This window comes from Hemiscyllium ocellatum, chromosome 1 (genome assembly GCF_020745735.1).
Source record: "Hemiscyllium ocellatum isolate sHemOce1 chromosome 1, sHemOce1.pat.X.cur, whole genome shotgun sequence".
Lineage (NCBI taxonomy): Eukaryota > Metazoa > Chordata > Chondrichthyes > Orectolobiformes > Hemiscylliidae > Hemiscyllium > Hemiscyllium ocellatum.
This window is the reverse complement of record NC_083401.1, coordinates 526771-540617: the sequence shown is the minus strand read 5'-3', so window position 1 is coordinate 540617 and position 13847 is coordinate 526771. Positions and strand designations below refer to the sequence as shown.

At 43.2% G+C, this 13847-nt stretch overlaps 1 pseudogene; it reads left to right on the top strand.

The window, feature by feature from the left end:
- Positions 1-1241: 1241 nt before the first annotated feature.
- On the top strand, positions 1242-3140 carry LOC132817383 (dynein heavy chain-like; annotated as a pseudogene).
- The last annotated feature ends 10707 nt before the right edge of the window (positions 3141-13847 follow it).

Below are 13847 nucleotides of genomic sequence, written 5' to 3'. Positions count from 1 at the left end.
TACACTATCCTCTACACTATCTACTACACTATCCACTACACTATCCTTTACACTATCCCCTACACTATCCTCTGCTCTATCCACTACACGATCCTCTACACTATCCTCTACACTATCCACTGCACTATCCTCTACATTATCCACGACACTATCCTCTACACTATCCCCTGCACTATCCACTACACTATCCTCTACACTATCCACTGCACTATCCACTACACTATCCTCTGCACTATCCTCTGCACTATCCACTGCACTATCCACTACTCTGTCCTCTGCACTATCCACTACACTATGCACTACACTATCCCCTACACTATTCTCTGCACTATCCTCTACACGATCCACTGCACTATCCTCTACACTATCCCCTACACTATCCACAACACTATCCTCTACACCATCCTCTACACCATCCACTACACTATCCACTACACTATCCTCTACACTATCCACAACACTATCCTCTACACTATCCTCGACACTATCCTCGACACTATCCACTACACTATCCTCTACACTATCCACTACACTATCCTCCATACTATCCACTACACTATTCACTACACTATCCCCTACACTATCCTCCACACTATCCACTACACTATCCACTACACTATCCTCCACACTATCCTCTACACTATCCTCTACCCTGTCCTCTACACTATCCACTACACTATCCTCTACACTATCCTCTACAACTATCCACTACACTATCCTCGACACTATCCATTGCACTATCCTCTACACTATCCACTACACTATCCTCTACACTATCCTCTACACCATCCACTACACTATCCACAACACTATCCTCTACACTATCCACAACACTATCCTCTACACTATCCTCGACACTATCCTCGACACTATCCAGTACACTATCCTCTACACTATCCACTACACTATCCTCTACACTATCCACTACACTATCCTCTATACTATCCACTACGCTATCCACTACACTATCCCCTACACTATCCCCTACACCATCCTCTACACCATCCACTACACTATCCACTACACTATCCTCTACACTATCCACAACACTATCCTCGACACTATCCTCGACACTATCCTCGACACTATCCAGTACACTATCCTCTACACTATCCACTACACTATCCTCTATACTATCCACTACGCTATCCACTACACTATCCCCTACACTATCCCCTACACCATCCTCTACACCATCCACTACACTATCCACTACACTATCCTCTACACTATCCACAACACTATCCTCGACACTATCCTCGACACTATCCAGTACACTATCCTCTACACTATCCTCTACACTATCCACTACACTATCCTCTATACTATCCACTACGCTATCCACTATACTATCCCCTACACTATCCTCCACACTATCCACTACACTATCCACTACGCTATCTTCTACCCTATCCTCTACACTATCCTCTACACCATCCACTACACTATCCACTACACTATCCTCTACACTATCCACAACACTATCCTCTACACTATCCTCTACACCATCCTCTACACGATCCACTACACTATCCACTACACTATCCTCTACACTATCCACAACACTATCCAGTACACTATCCTCTACACTATCCACTACACTATCCTCTATACTATCCACTACACTATCCTCTACACTATCCACTACACTATCCTCTATACTATCCACTACGCTATCCACTACACTATCCCCTACACTATCCTCCACACTATCCACTACACTATCCACTACACTATCTTCTACACTATCCTCTACCCGATCCTCTACACTATCCACTACACTATCCACTACACTATCCACTACACTATCCTCTACACTATCCACTACACTATCCACTACACTATCCTCTACACTATCCAGAACACTATCCTCTACACTATCCTCGACACTATCCAGTACACTATCCTCTACACTAACCACTACACTATCCTCTACACTATCCACTACACTATCCTCTATACTATCCACAACACTATCCTCGACACTATCCTTGACACTATCCACTACACTATCCTCTACACTATCCACAACACTATCCTCTACACTATCCTCGACACTATCCACTACACTATCCTCTACACTATCCACTACACTATCCTCTACACTATCCACAACACTATCCTCTACACTATCCTCGACACTATCCAGTACACTATCCTCTACACTATCCACTACACTATCCTCTACACTATCCACTACACTATCCACTACGCTATCCACTACACTATCCACTACACTATCCTCCACACTATCCACCACACTATCCACTACACTATCCACTACACTATCCACTACACTATCCACTACACTATCTACTAGACTATGCTCTACACTATCCACTACACTTATCCTCCACACTATCCTCTACACTATCCTCTACACTATGCTCTACACTATCCCCTGCACTATCCACTACAATATCCACTACACTATCCACAACACTATCATCTACACTATCCTGTATACTATCCACTACGCTATCCACTACACTATCCCCTACACTATCCCCTACACCATCCTCTACACCATCCACTACACTATCCACTACACTATCCTCTACACTATCCACAACACTATCCTCGACACTATCCTCGACACTATCCAGTACACTATCCTCTACACTATCCTCTACACCATCCACTACACTATCCTCTATACTATCCACTACGCTATCCACTATACTATCCCCTACACTATCCTCCACACTATCCACTACACTATCCACTACGCTATCTTCTACCCTATCCTCTACACTATCCTCTACACCATCCACTACACTATCCACTACACTATCCTCTACACTATCCACAACACTATCCTCTACACTATCCTCTACACCATCCTCTACACGATCCACTACACTATCCACTACACTATCCACTACACTATCCACAACACTATCCAGTACACTATCCTCTACACTATCCACTACACTATCCTCTATACTATCCACTACACTATCCTCTACACTATCCACTACACTATCCTCTATACTATCCACTACGCTATCCACTACACTATCCCCTACACTATCCTCCACACTATCCACTACACTATCCACTACACTATCCACTACACTATCTTCTACACTATCCTCTACCCGATCCTCTACACTATCCACTACACTATCCACTACACTATCCACTACACTATCCTCTACACTATCCACTACACTATCCACTACACTATCCTCTACACTATCCAGAACACTATCCTCTACACTATCCTCGACACTATCCAGTACACTATCCTCTACACTAACCACTACACTATCCTCTACACTATCCACTACACTATCCTCTATACTATCCACAACACTATCCTCGACACTATCCTTGACACTATCCACTACACTATCCTCTACACTATCCACAACACTATCCTCTACACTATCCTCGACACTATCCACTACACTATCCTCTACACTATCCACAACACTATCCTCTACACTATCCTCGACACTATCCAGTACACTATCCTCTACACTATCCACTACACTATCCTCTACACTATCCACTACACTATCCACTACGCTATCCACTACACTATCCACTACACTATCCTCCACACTATCCACCACACTATCCACTGCACTATCCACTACACTATCCACTACACTATCCACTACACTATCTACTAGACTATGCTCTACACTATCCACTACACTTATCCTCCACACTATCCTCTACACTATGCTCTACACTATCCCCTGCACTATCCACTACAATATCCACTACACTATCCACAACACTATCCTCTACACTATCCTCTACACTATCCCCTGCACTATCCACTACACTATCCACAACAATATCCCGTACTCTATCCTCTACACTATCCCCTGCACTATCCCCTGCACTATCCACTACACTATCCACAACACTATCCTCTACACTATCCTCGACACTATCCTCGACACTATCCAGTACACTATCCTCTACACTATCCACTACACTATCCACTACACTGTCCTCTATACTATCCACTACGCTATCCACTACACTATCCCCTACACTATCCACTACACTATCCACTACACTATCCACTACACTATCCTCTACACTATCCTCTACACTATCCAGTACACTATCCTCTACACTATCCACAACACTATCCTCTACACTATCCTCGACACTATCCAGTACACTATCCTGTACACTATCCTGTACACTATCCACTACACTATCCTCTACACTATCCACTACACTATCCAGTACACTATCCTCTACACTATCCACAACACTATCCTCTACACTATCCTCGACACTATCCAGTACACTATCCTGTACACTATCCACTACACTATCCTCCATACTATCCACTACACTATTCACTACACTATCCACTACGCTGTCCACTACACTATCCACTACACTATCCACAACACTATCCTCTACAACTATCCACTACACTATCCTCTACACTATCCTCTACACTATCCACTACACTATCCTCTACACTATCCCCTACACTATCCACTACACCATCCAGTACACTATCCTCTACACTATCCACAACACTATCCTCTACACTATCCTCGACACTATCCAGTACACTATCCTCTACACTATCCACTACGCTATCCACTACACTATCCACTACACTTATCCTCTACACTATCCTCTGCACTATCCTCTACACTCTCCACTACACTATCCACTACACTATCCTCTACACTATCCACTACACTATCCTCTACAATATCCACTACACTATCCACATCAATATCCCCTACTCTATCCTCTACACTATCCTCTACACTGTCCTCTACATTATCCACTACACTATCCACAACACTATCGTCTACACTATCGTCTACACTATCCACTACACTATCCACTAGACTATCCTCTACACTATCCTCTACATTATCCTCTACACTATCCACAACACTATCGTCTACACTATCGTCTACACGATCCACTGCACTATCCTCTGCACTATCCACTACACTATCCTCTACACTATCCCCTACACTATCCACTTCACTATCTTCTACACTATCCACTACACTATCCACTACACTATCCACTACGCTATCCACTACACTATCCACTACACTTATCCTCTACACTATCCTCTGCACTATCCTCTACACTCTCCACTACACTATCCACTACACTATCCTCTACACTATCCACTACACTATCCTCTACAATATCCACTACACTATCCACATCAATATCCCCTACTCTATCCTCTACACTATCCTCTACACTGTCCTCTACATTATCCACTACACTATCCACAACACTATCGTCTACACTATCGTCTACACTATCCACTACACTATCCACTAGACTATCCTCTACACTATCCTCTACATTATCCTCTACACTATCCACAACACTATCGTCTACACTATCGTCTACACGATCCACTGCACTATCCTCTGCACTATCCACTACACTATCCTCTACACTATCCCCTACACTATCCACTTCACTATCTTCTACACTATCCACTACACTATCCACTACACTATCCACTGCACTATCCACTACACTATCCACTGCACTATCCTCTACGCTATCCACTACACTGTCCTCTACGCTATCCCCTACGCTATCCGCTACACTATCCTCTACACTATCGTCTCCACGATCCACTGCACCATCTCTACACTATCCTCTATATTATCCTCTACACTATCCACTACACTATCCTCTACACTATCCCCTACACTATCCACTACACTATCCACTACACTCTCCACTACACTATCCACTACACTATCCTCCACACTATCCTCCCCACTATCCTCTATACTATCAACTACACTATTCTCGACACTATCCTCTACACTATCCTCTACACTATCCACTACACTATCCTCTACACCATCCACTACACTATCCACTGCACTATCGTCTACACTATCCACTGCACTATCCTCTACACTATCCCCTACACTATCCTCTACACTGTCCTCTACACTAACAACTCCGCTATCCTCTATACTATCAACAACACTATCCTCTACACTATCCTCTTCACTATCCCCTACACTCTCCACTACACTATTCTCGACACTATCCTCTACACTATCCACTACACTATCCACTGCACTATCCTCTACACTATCGTCTACACGATCCACTACACTATCCACTGCAGTATTCTCTTCACAATCCCCTGCACTATCCTCTACACCATCCTATACACTATCCACTACACTATCCACTACACTTTCCTCATATGACATAGGGCCATAGTTTTAAGCTGGTTGGAGGAAAGTATCAAGGGGATGTCAGAGGCGGGTTCTTTACACAGAGAGTTGTGAGAGCATGGAATGTGTTTTCAGCAGCAGTTTTGGAGGCAGGGTCATTGGGGACATTTAAGAGACCCCTGGACATGCGTATAGTCACAGAAATTTGAGTGTGCATACATGAGAATTAGTGGTCGGCACAACATCATGGGCTGAAGGGCCTGTTCTGTGCTGTACTGTTCTATGTTCTATGAGTACAATTCTAAAGGTGGTCCAGGAGCAGAGGGACCTCAGCATATACGTGGACAGACCAAAGAAGGTGGCAGGAATAGTGGCGAGAGCAGTGGGGCCACTCAGCTCAGTGATTCGCACTGCTGCCTCACAGCGCCAGGGACACTTGGATTTATTTCCACACTCAGGCGAATGTGTCACATTTGCACATCCTCCCTGTGTCCGTATGGGTTTTCTCCCACAGACCAAAGATGCGCATGTTAGACAGATTGAGCATCCTAAATTGCCTATTGTGTGCAGGAATGTTCAGACTATGTGGATTAGCCATAGGAAATGCAAGGTTACAGAGAAAAGGTATGGGGGCTGGCTGCCTCGGGGGTGGGATGCTGGTCAGAAGGTCAATGCGAACTCAAAAAATGGGCCAATTTGACCAAAATGCTTGTAGCCCTCATCGAGAGTATTATATGAAGGATATAAGTGCATTGGAGAGAAAGCAGAAGTAATTTCCAGGAATAGTTCCAAGAATGAGAAACTTCATTCAAGAGGATAGTTGGGACGATTCTCCCTCGAGACAAGAAGGCTGAGAGATTTGGTAGAGGTTTTCAGATTAGTGAAGGTCTTTGATAGAGTAGACTGGCACAAGGTGTCCCTCTGGCAAAAGTAAAAGGAATGGGAAGGCATAGATTTAAAGTGATGTGAGAAAAAGATTTTTCACTCAGCAAGTAGTTAGTGTGGAATGCATTGCCTGGAGGTTTGGTGGAGGCAGGTTCAATTGAGACATTCAAGAGGATATTGGATGATTATTTGGTTAGACATAGTGTGCAAGAATAAGGAGAAAAGCAGCAGATTGGAACTAGAATATGATGCTCATTTGTAAAGCAGGTCCAGTGGGCTGAATGACCTCTTCCTGCACCATAGTGATCTGTTATTCTGTCTACTTTCTCAGGTGGAAGTAACAGTTCCTATGGCACTATTTTGAAGAAGAACAAAACTGTATATTTTCATTTGTTTATGAGATGTGGTCTTCTCTAGCTGTGATCAGCTGCCCTTTTGAGCGTTTACAGTTCATGTAGTGGAGGTAGACCAATAGTGCTGTTTGAAAAACTGTTCCAGTACTATTTTCTGATAGTGAAGGAAAGTGATACAGTTCCCATGAGAGGAACGAGGCCAATGTTCAATCAACATCTCAAAACCTGATTATCTGTTCATTGCCACATTTGCTGTTTATGGGAGCTCTTTGTCTGTAAAGTTGTTGTGGCATTTCATACATTGTAACATCTTGCTATTTCAGGTGGCTATAAAGTACTTGGGAATGTCCTTTGGACCTAAAAGGCGCTATATAACTGCAAGCTTTTCAGTTTTCTTTACCTCTCACAATTGTTGATTTCTAGTTTGACATCCCACTATGAACGCTAAACTGCTGAATTGATTAAGGTAGCCAAATGATACAGTGCACTTTCTTCACAAAAGCATGAGTTCCCTGTTCATTCTCAGGATGTTGTCTTGTTTGATAAATTCAGTACATTCAGCACATGCTGATGGAATTATTATTACACCATTACGTCATTTCTGTGAAGAGAAAAGTCTGATTTGATGAGTAAGTTTTGACAATGTGACTTGCTACATTCATGTACCTGTGGGATATTTAAGTATGGGTCATTCCAACATCCAGTTGCTTAAGACATAGCTTTAGATACACTTTAGATGTTACTGCTTTCATTATCAATCATTTTTGGAGATTTCAAGAAATGACAATGAAATGTATATTGAGTATTTTATGATTAAATGTTAAAATTAATTGAACTTCCCTAATTGTTTTTTTGTCTTATTTTAATACTGAGAAAATGTGGTGTAACTATTTGAGGTTTGCTTCCATAGAACAATTCAATATCTAAGGGGGATTTCAGTGTATGTACCCTACAATTCAATATCTAAGGGGTATTTCAGTGTGTGTACCCTACAATTCAATATCTAAGGGGGATTTCAGTGTATGTACCCTACAATTCAATATCTAAGGGGGATTTCAGTGTATGTACCCTACAATTCAATATCTAAGGGGGATTTCAGTGTGTGTACCCTACAATTCAATATCTAAGGGGGATTTCAGTGTATGTACCCTACAATTCAATATCTAAGGGGGATTTCAGTGTATGTACCCTACAATTCAATATCTAAGGGGGATTTCAGTGTGTGTACCCTACAATTCAATATCTAAGGGGTATTTCAGTGTGTGTACCCTACAATTCAATATCTAAGGGGGATTTCAGTGTATGTACCCTACAATTCAATATCTAAGGGGGATTTCAGTGTGTGTACCCTACAATTCAATATCTAAGGGGGATTTCAGTGTATGTACCCTACAATTCAATATCTAAGGGGGATTTCAGTGTGTGTACCCTACAATTCAATATCTAAGGGGGATTTCAGTGTGTGTACCCTACAATTCAATATCTAAGGGGGATTTCAGTGTGTGTACCCTACAATTCAATATCTAAGGGGGATTTCAGTGTATGTACCCTACAATTCAATATCTAAGGGGGATTTCAGTGTATGTACCCTACAATTCAATATCTAAGGGGGATTTCAGTGTGTGTACCCTACAATTCAATATCTAAGGGGTATTTCAGTGTGTGTACCCTACAATTCAATATCTAAGGGGGATTTCAGTGTATGTACCCTACAATTCAATATCTAAGGGGGATTTCAGTGTGTGTACCCTACAATTCAATATCTAAGGGGGATTTCAGTGTATGTACCCTACAATTCAATATCTAAGGGGGATTTCAGTGTGTGTACCCTACAATTCAATATCTAAGGGGGATTTCAGTGTATGTACCCTACAATTCAATATCTAAGGGGGATTTCAGTGTGTGTACCCTACAATTCAATATCTAAGGGGGATTTCAGTGTGTGTACCCTACAATTCAATATCTAAGGGGGATTTCAGTGTGTGTACCCTACAATTCAATATCTAAGGGGGATTTCAGTGTATGTACCCTACAATTCAATATCTAAGGGGGATTTCAGTGTGTGTACCCTACAATTCAATATCTAAGGGGTATTTCAGTGTGTGTACCCTACAATTCAATATCTAAGGGGGATTTCAGTGTGTGTACCCTACAATTCAATATCTAAGGGGGATTTCAGTGTGTGTACCCTACAATTCAATATCTAAGGGGGATTTCAGTGTATGTACCCTACAATTCAATATCTAAGGGGGATTTCAGTGTATGTACCCTACAATTCAATATCTAAGGGGGATTTCAGTGTGTGTACCCTACAATTCAATATCTAAGGGGGATTTCAGTGTGTGTACCCTACAATTCAATATCTAAGGGGGATTTCAGTGTGTGTACCCTACAAATATAGAAATACACATTTGTTAATCATAACCAGAGGTCCAAGATAAGCAGTGCTGCAGAGCTCAGAGCTGACTTGTTGATTGTAGAATTGCATAGCTCTGTTCCCCAATTGCTGCTTATGCCATTTGGTATGCAAGTAACCTCACTAGCTTGACACCTGATGTTTAGCTATGTCTGGTGCAGTTTTTGGCATACCTGATGTTTAGGTATGTCTGGTGCCGTTTTTGGCACACCTGATGTTTAGGTATGTCTGGTGCAGTTTTTGGCATGCCCTCCAGTGAGCCAAGGTTGATGCCCTGGCTTGATGGCTATGGTTGAGTAGCAGATATGCCTGGTCATGAGGTTACAGATTGTGCTGGAATATAATTCTGCTGATGTTGATGACCTACAATGCCTTACTGATGTTCAGTCCTGAGTTCATCGATTTGAAGTCTGTCCCATTTAGCGCAATGATATGCTAGAGTACTGACGAAAAGCCACCAGACTCGGAATGTTAACTCTGCTTTCTTCTCAGAGATGCTGCCGGGCCTACTAAGTTTCTCCAGCAATTTCTGTTTATGTTGTGATACTGCTAAATAGACCTATCAAGTCACTTGTGATAACAAGATGTTGAAACAGTTCTTTGTTCTTGGCCCATCGAGTCTGCAATGACTAGAACTACCACTAAACATGCACTCATCCCAATTTCCTCTGCCAGTACCATTTCCTTGAATGTTTTGATATTTCAAGTGCTCAACCAAACCTTTTTTAAAGATTATAAGGTTTCCAGTCTCCACTACCTTCCCAGGCAGTGTATTCCTGTATCTACTCTCTAAGTGAAAACACTTTTGTCTAAACTTCCTTCTAAATCTGCTACTCCTTACCCTAACCCTATGCGAAAGTAAGGACTGCAGATCTGGAGATCAGAGTCTAAATTAGAGTAGTGCTGGAAAAGCACAGCGGGTCAGGCAACATTCGAGGAGCAGGAAAATAGATGTTTCGGGCAAAAGCCCTTCATCAGGGCTTATGCCTGAAATGTCGATGCACCTGCTCCTCGGAAGCTGCCTGACCTGCTGTGCTTTTCCAGCACCACTCTAATTTAGACTCTAAATCTTATGTGCCTTTGTGACTGACTCCTCAAACAAGGAGAACCGCTGCTCCCTACTCACCCTATCCAGACCCCTCATAATGTTATACACCTCATGTAGTGATTGTAACAAGGTCAGCCAGGTGCACCTGATAGATTAGATTAGACTTACAGTGTGGAAACAGGCCCTTCGGCCCAACAAGTCCACACCGACCCACCGAAGCGAAACCCACCCATACCCCTACATTACCCCTTACCTAACACTACGGGCAATTTAGCATGGCCAATTCACCTGAACCGCACATCTTTGGACTGTGGGAGGAAACCGGAGCACCCGGAGGAAACCCACGCAGACACGGGGAGAACGTGCAAACTCCACACAGTCAGTCGCAGTGTGGGAGTGTTATTCTGGTCCAATCAGGGTGTCCTGGCTAGCAGAGAAAACAGGAGTACCAGGCAACCTGTTCACTCTGAAAGCTGGCTCTGAGGAAGCTAATCAACGTCAAAGATTCTCCAAATAAAGAGTGGCTTGGTGGTGTGATCCCAGTCTCTCTGGGGATATTTCACCTCACTCATGCTCCTCCCAACTCCCCTTCACCTTCTCTGCTCTAAAGAAAACAATCCAAGCCTGTCTAGTCTTTCTTTATAGCTCAATTGCTCCATCCTAGGCCACAACCCAATCAACCTCTTTTGTATTACATTCCTCCTGTGGTTTGGTAACCAGAACTATATGCAGGACTACAGCTGTGGCCTGACCAACACACTGTACAAATCCACATTACCCCCTTGCTCTTATACATAGATCATAGAACATTACAGCGCAGGACAGACCCTTCGGCCCTTGATGTTGCGCCGACCAGTTATTCTCTATGTCATGACTGATGAAAGAAAGTGGCCCATATACCTGAAAGGTCTTAAAATTGATAAATCTCCTGGCCCCGATGGGATACACCCTAGAGTTCTGAGAGAGGTGGCTGAGGAAATAGCGGCGGCGTTGGTTGAGATCTTTCAAGAGTCACTGGAGCCAGGAAAGGTCCCAGATGATTGGAAGATCACTGTTGTAACCCCCTTGTTCAAGAAAGGATCAAGTCAAAAGATGGAAAATTATAGGCCAATGAGCCTAACCTCGGTTGTTGGTAAAATTCTAGAATCCATCATTAAGGATGAGGTTTCTAAATTCTTGGAAAAGCAGAGTCTGATTAGAACAAGTCAACATGGATTTAGTAAGGGGAGGTCGTGTCTGACAAACCTGTTGGAATTCTTTGAAGAGGTGACAAGTAGGTTAGACCAGGGAAACCCAGTGGATGTGGTCTATCTAGACTTCCAAAAAGCCTTTGATAAGGTGCCACACGGGAGGCTGCTGAGCAAGGTGAGGGCCCATGGTGTTCAAGATGAGCTACTTGTATGGATTGAGGATTGGTTGTCTGACAGAAGGCAGAGAGTTGGGATAAAAGGTTCTTTTTCGGAACGGCAGCCGGTGACAAGCGGTGTCCCGCAGGGTTCAGTGTTGGGGCTGCAGCTGTTCACATTATATATTAATGATTTGGATGAGGGGACTGGGGGCATTCTAGCGAAGTTTGCCGATGATACGAAGTTAGGTGGACAGGCAGGTAGTACTGAGGAAGTGGGCAGGCTGCAGAAGGATCTAGACAGTTTGGGAGAGTGGTCCAGGAATTGGCTGATGGAATTCAACGTGAGCAAATGCGATGTCTTGCACTTTGGAAAAAAGAATAAAAGTATAGACTGCTTTCTAAACGGTGAGAAAATTCGTAAAGCCAAAGTACAAAGGGATCTGGGAGTGCTAGTCGAGGATTCTCTAAAGGTAAACATGCAGGTTGAGTCCGTGATTAAGAAAGCAAATGCAATGTTGTCATTTATCTCAAGAGGGTTGGAATATAAAAGCACCGTTGTGCTACTGAGACTTTATAAAGCTCTGGTTAGGCCCCATTTGGAGTACTGTGTCCAGGTTTGGTCCCCACACCTCAGGAAGGACATACTGGCACTGGAACGTGTCCAGCGGAGATTCATACGGATGATCCCTGGAATGGTTGGTCTAACATACGAGGAACGGCTGAGGATCCTGGGATTGTATTCATTGGAGTTTAGAAGATTAAGGGGAGACTTAATAGAAACTTACAAGATAATACATGGCTTGGAAAGTGTGGACGCTAGGAAATTGTTTCCGTTAGGCGAGGAGACTAGGACCCGTGGACACAGCCTTAGAATTAAAGGGGGTCAATTCAGAACAGAAATGCGGAGACATTTCTTCAGCCAGAGAGTGGTGGGCCTGTGGAATTCATTGCCACGGAGTACAGTGGAGGCCGGGACGCTAAATGTCTTCAAGGCAGAGATTGATAGATTCTTGTTGTCTCGAGGAATTAAGGGCTATGGGGAGAATGCGGGTAAGTGGAGTTGAAATGCCCATCAGCCATGATTGAATGGCGGAGTGGACTCAATGGGCCGAATGGCCTTACTTTCACTCCTATGTCTTATGGTCTTATGGTCTAATGGCCTCAGAATGCACTAAATGTATTAATAACTTGGATTAGGCGAGGTACGGACATCAGAGGATTACTGAGGAATAGAAGAACATCATCTGCATAAAGGGTAATTTTATGTTTACCTGTACCAATCCTTGGGGCCATTATATTAGGAACAGCCCGTGTAGCTTCTGCTAGTGATTCAATTATTAGCGTAAATAACAATGGCAAGAGAGGACATCCCTGACGGCAGCCCCTATCCACACTGAAGCTATCTGAGCCTAATCCATTGGTAACCACAACTGCTTTGGGATCACTGTACAGAGTTGAGACCCATTTGGTAAACACCTGTCCAATGCCAAACCTTTCCAATGTGTAAAATAAATATACCATTCAACCCTATCGAATGCCTTTTCTGTGTCTAATGAGACTACTACTCCTGGTATCTTTCCCTGATGGCAGGCTTGAATCATATTCAAAACCCTTCTAATATTATTGG